Here is an 11,083-nt window from a genome sequence, read left to right on the forward strand (position 1 = left end):
TCCTACACTTTCTGAACCCTGATGAATCCTTATTGACATAACCAAAAGGCCAATACCAGATGATTCTAGAGCAAAGCTTTCCTTTGAAGTTTACTTTTATTTTTATTTTTTCAGTGGTTCCTGCAGCCAGAAAACGTAGAGATATTTTTGTGTTGAGCATATGCAGAGCAGAAAGGTGCACAATTCCAGGGGCAATATTCACAAGGAATAAAATGTGTGTGAATGGCACTCCTTAGAGGTCAACATTGTAATCCCTGTGAATGCTGCGCCCAGGTTCCACAAATATTTTATACATTTCTCAGGCTCCCTTTTCCCCTGGCCTCAAGGAAGGCAGCTCTGGTGGAAGAGACAGGAGGAGAAGTGACTGTGCTGAAGAAAGCTCATGCTGGATGGCAAGAATAGATTGTGAAATACTCATTAATTTTTCGTGCAGGTTGTTAACTCTTAGTACTTTGAAATCAGCCATGTTAGAAGTATTTACACTATAGAAGTTGACAAACACTACAAATTGGGGATATTTTGCAGAGGAAGAACTTGATTTATCAGCACACCACTGAACCTGAGTACTTCTCCCCTTCGGTGTCTGTCTGTGCTTCAGTTATCATCCCTAGCAGTGCTGCTTTCTCCTTAGTGGTCCCACTGTGGGTGGAGAACTTTCCAAAGAGGCTTTGTTTCCCACCAGGTAGCTGAATTGTTTCCACCTTCCAGCAGGAGGCTCCAGCTCCCTTGTTCCTTCCATCTTTAGGAATGGTAGCAGTTTCATGCTGCTGCTAAGTCTGGGTGGCCTCACAATCCTCTGCTTATTAGCCTTTCAGCTCTTTAATTACCAGTATATTCAGCCCCCTGCATTATTGTCCCTCTTCTTTACCTAGAGTGGCTTCTGATTTCTACCTGGGCTATTGTTACCATTTCACATACCCCGTCTTTTTCAATTCCGATATGCATTCAGAGGGACAGTGTATTTTACTGAGTTGTAGGCTACATTATGGATGCTTGAGCTCTAGGTAAAATTTTTCTAATAGTTATATTATTTTCATATCAAAACCCAGACTAAGGCTGGGTTAGCCAATCATATCCTATTTAGGCCAGTGAATCTTGGACCTTGTAACACAGAGTTTGTGACTTCCATTTATTGATTTAGTAAGATTTTGTTATTTGAACCATATACCAGGAACTGTATCAATTAGTTCTATAGCAGAAAGATGAATAAGAAAAGATCCTATTCATTTTTCTCTTTTTTGTTTTTATTAGACGTGATGATTTCCTAATACCATTTGATGAAACATACTGTGATTGCTCTTCTGTCTGTTACTACATCATTAAGATGACAAGCCACATTAGGGAAACAATCTTATGTTTCCTATTAACTTCAGTATTCACATATCGCAAAATATAGTGGGGACCCAATGTGGAATTGAATTAACTCCTTTTCATTTTTTAAATTTCAGCAGAAATGTCATCTCCTCTAAAAAGAGGTTCTGGCTCTTTTAGAGAAAAATAGAATTTTTTTCCACAGTCTTCTGGTATTGCAGTTACTATTATATTTTAAAATTATTTGTTTAAAGATCTCACTCACCCGCTCATTGAGCATCCTTGGAGAACATCTGGAACATACAAATGGGCTCAATATATTCATAGATAAATGAATGGATAAATTAATGTATAAGGAATTCACAGTCTGATCAGATTATCAAGGCAGGGGCAATTATGATTCCCAATAAGGACTAGACTTCTGTTAAAAAATAGCCAAGAGAGTTACATGTAGTAGTGCACTCACCTGTCTAAATGCAGATCGACAAGGCAAGCTGCCACAGTACTGATTCTTGTTGAAACTTGAGGGCCTGGAGCTGAGTACATTGGCAAAATGCCTTGCCTTCCATAGATGGATCTAGTTTCAATTCTCTGCCCTTTTACATTTTACCCTTCCCATGACAGTTAACCAGGCTATTTCAGGAGAACCTTGAGAGATGAATGTGTACTTAATCATCTAGCCATTCATTTGGCTAATAGTAAGTAACTTGTACCAAGTACCTTCTCAATACAGACAAAACCCAACCTCTACCCTTAAGGAGCTCAGAGTCCATTAGAAGCATAAGCACTGAAAAAAGACATTTCTACACTATATGATAGAGAGTATTTGCTTGACTTAGGAAAACAAAAAAATATTGTAAAAGTTCGTGATCAGTACAACTCCTGAACGGAATTATGATGTCCTTCTCCTAGGATGACACTAGAGCTGCTTTGTCAGTTTGTGCATAATTTAACTCTGAACATGGCATTTATTGTCAGAGGTGAGAATTTGCTCTCTTGAAGCCATCTTGTTTTTAGGAAAATCTCCTTCCACGACTGAAAGGAAAGCATGCATGCCCTTCTTCACATTCGTTATCTGGTAGCATTGCTTACATGTTTTGTTTGTTTGTTTGTTTGTTTGTTTGTTTTAGCAATGTAGATCTTTTGTAGCAGTGTAGGTATTTTGAGGTTAAAAAATGGTATGGCATTGAATACTAAAGATGGAAAAGGAGATTATAATTGTACTATGTAGAACTTTACCAACAATTAAACCCCAGGAATGACATAGGTGGAATAGATGACAAACTTTCTACTTTTCCTGCTTTAAAGCAGAAAGTCTGATTCTAACTTCTAAAAGACTTAGCACACATACAAAATGTGGAAGGACTAAACTAGCTCCCTGTATCAGTTAGCAAATGCTGTCTAACAAACAATCACAAGTCTTCTGTGGCATACGACAATAAACTAAACATTTATTTAGCCAAAGCCGTTACATGATCAAGCCCCATGTCAAAGCTGGGGAGATTATAAGCTTATATGATAAAAGACAAGAACACAGAAAGGGGTGAATTGGGGGGGCATTAATATAATGAGTCTACCACACTTCTTTTAATTTGCCATTTGAGGAATCTGTTGACAGTGTCATACAGTAAAACTGTTTCAATGAAAATAAAGCTAGTGGTGAGCACCAGTGTCTTCCCTATTATTGAGTAGAAATTTATTATGTTTTAGTTTAATCATCAAGAGTTTATTCTGGGCTAGCTACTGCACTAAGGAGTTGGGATACAGTGATGACCCAGACATATTTTTATGCATAGTATACACTTACTGAGAAATTTACACATTCGCACATTCACACGTAATTGTGTACTCAGTGGTCCTTAGTTTAGTCTTAATGAGTGAATGATGAGCTCAGAAACTTTGTCAAAGAAGCTTCTAAGAAAATGTATTTGTTAATGTACCTTCAGTGACTTTTGATAAGTTACAGTAGGAATCGAAACTTACCGTGAACTTGGCGTTTGTGAGTACTGTGGTAAATATAGCAGGGTCCTAAGGCTTTATGGAATGATTCTTTTCGCTTCATTCTCTGGTGAATAATCAACAGCTTTTGACTCTAGATGATGTAAATTATTATAATAGTGTCTGGACTTCATTTTAATACATTTTGAAAGGTTGGATGACTCCTTTACTCCACAAAGGAGTCATTTCAAGCACAGCATGTACTCCTGGTCTCGGTAGAGGCTGCATTTAATAGTTTACAAGTACTTCTGCAGAGTGGATTTATACTGCTTGTTTTCACTGAGCTTTTTGACAAACCCCTGTCTTTATCACCAGAAGATGTGTTAGGTGGCAGTAAACAAGAAAGGATAAACAGGCCCTTAACTAAACTTTTCAATGATGCATAGACTATTCTAGGCTGATCCTACCCTAAATCAATATTGTATGGTTCTCTAATAACTCAGAAGAACCAAAAGGAACATAAGTACCACACTGATTTACATGGCCACCTTCCCCTTCTCCCCCCCCCCCCCCCCCCATCCCGGGCATTCATGACAGTGGCAATGTTCCAGAACATCTCTTGCTGCTTTGATAACTCCTAAGTTAAGGAGGACATAGTATTACGGGGCTGCTTTGGAGAACAGTATTTTATATTCCTTTGGAGAAAAATGCATAGACTCTTTAAAAAGCCTGTTTTAGCATGTGTTAATGGCTGCACATCTGGGAATGTCAGTACCAGCTTTAGGAGGATTTCTTTCTATTCCTGTTCTGCCACATGGAAATGTGAGATCTGAAATATTATTTCATTAGCCTGCATACTTTTTTAGATATGTGTTCTGAATAGGCATTTGCCCAGTCTGTGAGAATAAGCATGTCTTTTCCATGGCAGCATGGGGGGATAGTCATTAGGAATTTAGTATGCTGGAAACAAGTAGTAAGGTCTCCTTTTATAGGACAATTTGGTAATCCTAGCATTGGGGAATTCTTCAAGGTGCATGTGGACTTTGCACTTTTCCTAACAGAAGTTTACATAGCAGACATAGAATGATTTTCACACCCTGCAGAGAACGATTTTATCCCCTCGGCAGCCTAATTGCTGCCACACCAAGTTTCAATTAGAATTAATGAAGAAGAAAGATAATGAATATAGGAAGAACATATGGAAGACTTAAAGTTTCTAAACTGTCAAAAATCTTATATTAGATATTCGTTTAAATATCTTACCTATACAGAATTGGCAAAGTTTGTTAATTGATTTGAGATATATAGATATAAAAATTATATTGATTGTATATATTTTTCCCCTGTGCACTGTTTCTGTGATTATTTCAAACAGGAGTGAAGATTTATTAACTTTTCTTTCTTTCTTTCTTTTTTATTATGAGTTAGACACATGTAAAAGTGTTTTGTACTATTTGCTCATTTCATTCACACAACAACCATATGAAATAGGTACTGTATTTATCCCATTTGACTGTGAGGAAATTAGACATAGGTAAGTAATTTGTGTGGAGTTCCATGCCTAGCACTTGATGGGGAAAGCATTAAAAAAAATTCAAAGCATTCAAAAACAGACATTTTGGATTATAATTCACTTAGCCACATTTAGCCATGCATTTAACCACTACACAATACTTCCTCTCTAGAACAGTGTTTTCCAATGGGGCATGCTCATCAGAATCACCAGAAATTTGGAAGAGAAAAATACTGATTTCCCAAGGCACCACAGCCTTCACATTTGAGTCTCTCTGTCTCTTTTTTCTTAAATTTTTTCATGTTTATTTATTTTTTTTTGAGAGAGAGAGTGAGAGAGACAGAGTGTGAGCGGGGGGAGAGAGAGGAAGAGGGAGACACAGAATCTGAAGCAGGCTCCAGGCTCTGAGCTGTTTGCACGGAGTCCGACGTGGGGCATGAACCACCACAAGCTGTGAGATCATGACCTGAGCCAAAGTCAGATGCCTAGCTGACTGAGCCACCCAGATACCCCATCAAGTTTGAGTCTCTATATGTAAGGTCTGAGCATTAGCCCCACATTTTATGAGAGGATCCCCTGGGCCTCCCTTATTCATACTTCTCTCTACAGGTTGAGGATTCCTGAGAGTGAGGGTGCATGCCCTCCTAGAGCTTGTGCCTGTTCTTTCAGACCACATTCTGGGTGCTCATAATTCCTAAATTCCCTGGTCAAGTGGTTCTGTGTTCAGGGATGACCTCTGGATGGCATTCTGTGTTGCCACTGTGCAAACCTCTAGGTACAAGGGGTGACCAAAGGGTTGCTGTTTGTGGGGAGTGTGGACAGAGCTTGGATATGTAGTGTTGGATGTTTGCATATGCCTTGGTCTATTCAGGCTGCCATAATAAAATACCGTATATCGGGTGGTGTAAAAAACAGAAACTCATTTTCTTTCACTTTGGAGGTCAGAAGTCAAAGATCAAGGTTCTGACCACTTTGGCTTCTGCTGAGGGCTCTCTTCCTCGCTTGCAGATGGCCATCTTCTCCTTATGTCCTCACGTGACCTTTCATCAATGTATGTGGGAAGGGGATTGTGGAGAGATGGGGGTGGGGGGAGGGAGAGAAAGAGCTCTCTGATGGCTCTTCTTACAAGGGCACTAATCCTATTGGATCAGGGCCCTGCCCTCTTGAGCTCATTAACTTGATTATTTCCTTACTTCAAATACAGCCACACTGGAGGTTGAGGTTTCAACATATGGATTTTGGGGGGAAGCAAATATTCAGTCCATAACAACACATATGTGCATGAGACCCCTTCACAGTCAGGGGTGGAGTCAGAGCGGTGAGAAAAAGGGGGAACGCCAGGGGATGGGGTAGGAGTTAGATCTACCAGCACCTTGTATTCTGGTGTGGAACTTCACAGAGTCCAGTACGTCTGTATTTGAGTCAATTCTGTAAGTTGGTAAGAAGTTAGTAAAACTAAACACATTTAGCAGTGTGTTATCTTGCTTTTAACTTAAAAAATTTAAGCCTAAATTTTTTTGGGCTGAAGCATTAGAGATAGACCTACTCCTTCCTCTGTTGTCATTGAGAACTCTGAGGATATTGTACTCTCTGCCTGAACCTCTGTTATCTGAGGAATTAGGAGAATTGGTTTACCTAATCAACAGTGTTTGGTATAGTCATTGGAATTTGGATAAAAATGCTTTTTTTATAAATCACATAAAATTGTTTATAGTGAAGCTTCATATTGGAAACTTATTAGTGTAGGGGCACCTGGGTGGCTCACTAGGTTAAGCCTCCAACTTCAGCTCAGGTCTTGATCTCACGGTTCATCAGTTCAAGCCCCACATTGGGCTCAGTGCTGTCAGCTCAGAGCCTGTTTTGAAACCTCTCTCTCTCTCCCTCTCTTTCCCTCTCTCTCCCTCTCTCTCCCTCTCTCTCCCTCTCTCTCCCTCTCTCTCCCTCTCCCCCTCTCCGCCCCAGCCCCCTGCATGAGTGGCTCTCTCTTTCTCTCTCAAAAATAAATAAACATTTAAAAAAATTCTTAGAAATCTTATCAGTGTAAAGTGTCCTCACCAATGAGTTTGACCATGTTTTTTAAAAAAATAAATTAACAAGCAAAAAAATCTAAGCCCCAGACAAAAATCTTTATAGATCCTCAGAGAATGCACTATGTATTAGCAGAAATATAGCAAATTGCTGGGCATTTCTTTTTTTTTTTAAACTTTTTAATGTTTATTTTTGAGAGAGAGAGAGAGAGAGAGAAAGCATGTGTGAGTGGGGGAGGGGCTGAGAGAGAGGGAGACACAGAATCTGAAGCAGGCTCCAGGCTCTGAGCTGTCAGCACAGAGCTGGGCATTTCTGCTCAGTTTTCTAGTTATTTCCATTTTGTCAAATGGAAAGATGAGCCCTCAGAAAATTAATGACCTCTCTGATATGTGTTCTATTCCTCCCAATCCTTCAATATTTGGCCCATTGCCCCCTTGGTAAGCATTCTCCCCACACAGTGTTCACATGCCCTTCTTCCTGTCTTCCCCTCTTGCCACTCTATTAAAACACACTTAAATAAAGAGCTGACTTCAGTTCATTGAACTTTGCCTATAGTTTTTACCTTTAGTGCAGTGAAATTTAGTCATAGTATAATACCATTTATAATTGCACTTTAATTTTTTTGTTTTCTAATGTAAACTGTTATTAAGATATTTTTGCTTTGACTGCCCAGAATCTGAACCCTAACTCTGTCCACAAGTTGACTCACATAGTTGCCACCTTTATGCTATCATTATTGATTTTTTATTATCTATTTATTAACTTACAACCTTATCTCTTTTTCTCTTAGTTCTTTTGTATCATAATTTTAGACAGAGGTGAAGTGTGTATCAATCAGTGAATAAATAAAATATGAAACTTTTAAACTTTATAGAATAAAATGCTTCTCATCCTTCTATTGTAAGTATTTTTTATATCAACAAACAAGGAAAATATTTTGTTTGGAAAGAGCGTCTTTGAAGTGATACTCAAGGAAAGATGTGTCATTTTAGGACCCTAGAAAACCGTGTTGAACTCTTAAATTTGCAATCGACTCTTGAAAAAAGGAACTGTTTAGGGGTGTCTGGGTGGTTCAGTTGGTTAAGTGTCTGACTCTTGATTTTAGCGCAGGTCGTGATCTCACAGTTCGGGAACTTGAGCCCTGCACTGGGCACTGTGCTTATAGTGTGGAGACTCCTTGGGATTCTCTCTCTCCCTCTCTCTCTGCCCCTCCCCCGCTCAATCATATTCTCTCTCTTTCCCTCCCTCTCTCTTTCTCTCCAAAAGAGAAAAAAGAAAAACAAAAATGGAAATGTTTATAAAAGTGTGGGCTGGTTTGGGAGAACCATCAAGGGATAGTGTGGGGGCCAGTAAAAGTGAAGAACCATTATCAGACCTGGATCTGAAGAACTAAGGGGACAACAATTACTGGAACCTAGACAAGGTACTTATGGGCTGCCTTCAAGTAGCCATAATTGTTTTTTAATTAAGTGTACTCTTTATTCCCTTCACCTAGTTCACCTATCCCCCCATTCACCTCCCCTCTGGTAACTCTTTGTTTACTCTTTATATTTAAGAGTCTTTGGGGGTGCCTGGGTGCCTCAGTCAAATGTCTGACTCTTGGTTTCAGCTCTGGTCATGATCTCATGGTTCATGGGATCGAGCCCTGCATCAGACTCTGTACTGACAGTGCAGAGCCTGCTGAGATTCTCTCTCTTTCTCTCTCTCTCTCACCCCCACATGCATGTACACACACACACACACACACACACACACATAAAATAAATAAACTTAAAAAATCCCCATATACTTAAAAAATAGTCTTTTTTGTTTTGTTGTTTCCTTATGTCTTGTTTCTTAAATTCCACATATGAGTAAAATCATTTGATATTTATCTTTTTCTTACTGGCTTATTTCCCTTAGCATTGTACTCTCTAGATCCATCTATGGTATTGCACATGGCAGGATTTCATTCTTTTTTTATGGCTGAATGCTATTCCTTTGTATATAGATACCATATCTTTATCCATTCATCTCTTGGTGGACATTTAAGTTGCTTCCATAATTTGGCTATTGTAAATAATGCTGAAATAAATGTAAGGGTTCATGTATCCCTTTGAATTCGTGTTTTTGTGTTCTTTGAGTAGATTCCCAGTAGTGCAATTACTAGATCATAGGACAGTTCTATTTTAAATTTTTTGAGGAACCTCCATACTGTTTTCCACAGTGGCTATATCAGTTTGTATTCCCACCAGCATGCATGAGGGTGCCTATTTCTCCACATCCTCTCCAATACCTGTTGTTTCTTGTGTTTTTGATTTTAGCCATTCTGACAGGTGTGAGGTATTATCTCATTGTGCTTTTGATTTGCATTTCCCTGATAATTAGTGATGCTGAGCATCTTTTCATGTGTCTGTTGGCCATCTGGATGTCTTCTTTGGAGAAATGTCTGTTCATGTCTTCAGTCCATTTTTAATTGGATTATTTGTGTTTTGAATTGAGTTTTATAAATTATTTTATGTATTTTGGATATTAACCCTTTATCCCATACATCATTTGCACATACCTTCTCCCATTCCATAGATTGACTTTTAGTTTCATTAGTCGTTTTTTTTCTGTGCAGAAGCTTTTTATTTTGATGTAGTCCCAATAATTTATTTTTGCTTTTGTTTCCCTTGCCTCATGAGGCATATCTGGAAAGAATTTGTTATGGCTGATGTCAGAGAAATTACTGCCTGTGCTCTTTTATAGGATTTTTATGGTTTCAGGGTTCACATTTAGGTTATTAATCCATTTTGAGTTTATTTTTGTGTATGATGTAAGAAAGTGGCCCAGTTTCTTTCCTTTGCATGTAGCTGTCCAGTTTTCCCCACATTTGTTGTGAAGATTGTCTTTTTCCCATTGCATAATCTTTCCTCCTTTGTTGAAGATTAATTGACCATATAATTGTGAGTGTATTTCTGGGTTTGGTATTCTGTTCTAGTGATCTATGTGTCTATTTTTGTGCCAGAACCATACTGTTTTGATTACTGTAGTTTTGTAATATAACACGAAGTTGGAATGTGATACTCCCAATTCTGTTTTTTTGTTTGTTTTTGTTTTTCAAGATTGCTTTGGCTATTCAGGATCTTTTGTAGTTCTATACACATTTTAGGATTGTTCTAGTTCTGTGAAAAATGCTGTTGTATTTTGATAGGGATTGCATTAAATGTATAAATTGTTTTGGGTAGTATGGACACTTTAATAATTTTTGTTCTTCCAATTCATGAGCATGAAATATCTCCATTTTTTTTTGTGTCCTCTTAAATTTCTTTCATCAGTGTTTTATAGTTTTCAGAGTATAGGTCTTTCACCTCTTCAGTTAAGTTTATTCCTGGTATTTTACTATTTTGGTGCATTTGCAAATGAAATTGTTTTCCAGACTTCTCATTATGCTCCTTCATTATGTTTTAAAAATGTTTATTTTTGAGGGAGAGGGAGTGGGGGGTGCAGAGAGAGGGGGACAGAGGATCCAAAGTGGGCTCCGCACTCACAGCAGTGAGCCCAATGTTGGGTTCAGACTCAGGAACTGTGAGATTATGACCTGAGCTGAAGTTGGACACTCAATCAACTGATCCACCAGTCGCCCCTCTGCTGCTTCATTATTAGTATATAGAAATACAAAATTTCTGTACACTGTTTTTTTTTTTTTTATCCTTTAGTCTTACTGAATTCATTTATCAGTTTTAGCAACTTTTTGGTGGATTCTTTAGGGTTTTCTGTATATAATGTCATGTCATCTGCAGATAGTGAAAGTTTTACTTTCACTTTACTTTTTCTTTGCCAATTTGGATGTTTTCTATTCTTTTCTCCTGTTTGATTGCTGTGGCTAGGACTTGTACCATGCTGAATATAAGTGGTGTGAATGGATTTCCTTGTCATGTTTTGACATTAGGGGAGAGGCTCTCAGTTTTTTCCCATTGCATAAGATGTTTCTGTGGGTTTTTCATATAAAACTTTTATTATGTGGAGGTATGTTCCCTCTACTTTGTTGAGGGTTTTTATCATGAATGGATGTTGTACTCTGTTGAATGCTTTTTCTGCATCTATTAGAATGATCATATGTGATGTATTACATTGATTGATTTGCAAATATTGCGAATATTCCTTGCATCCCAGGAATAAATCCCACTTGATCATGGTGAATGATTTTTTAAATGTATTTTTGGATTTGGTTTGCTACTATTTTGTTGAGGTTTTTTTGCATCTATGTTTGTTAGAGATACTGGCCTGTAGTTCTCCTTTTTTGTTGTGTATTTATCTGATTTTGGAATC

This window comes from Acinonyx jubatus, chromosome F2, assembly GCF_027475565.1.
Source record: "Acinonyx jubatus isolate Ajub_Pintada_27869175 chromosome F2, VMU_Ajub_asm_v1.0, whole genome shotgun sequence".
Taxonomy (NCBI): domain Eukaryota; kingdom Metazoa; phylum Chordata; class Mammalia; order Carnivora; family Felidae; genus Acinonyx; species Acinonyx jubatus.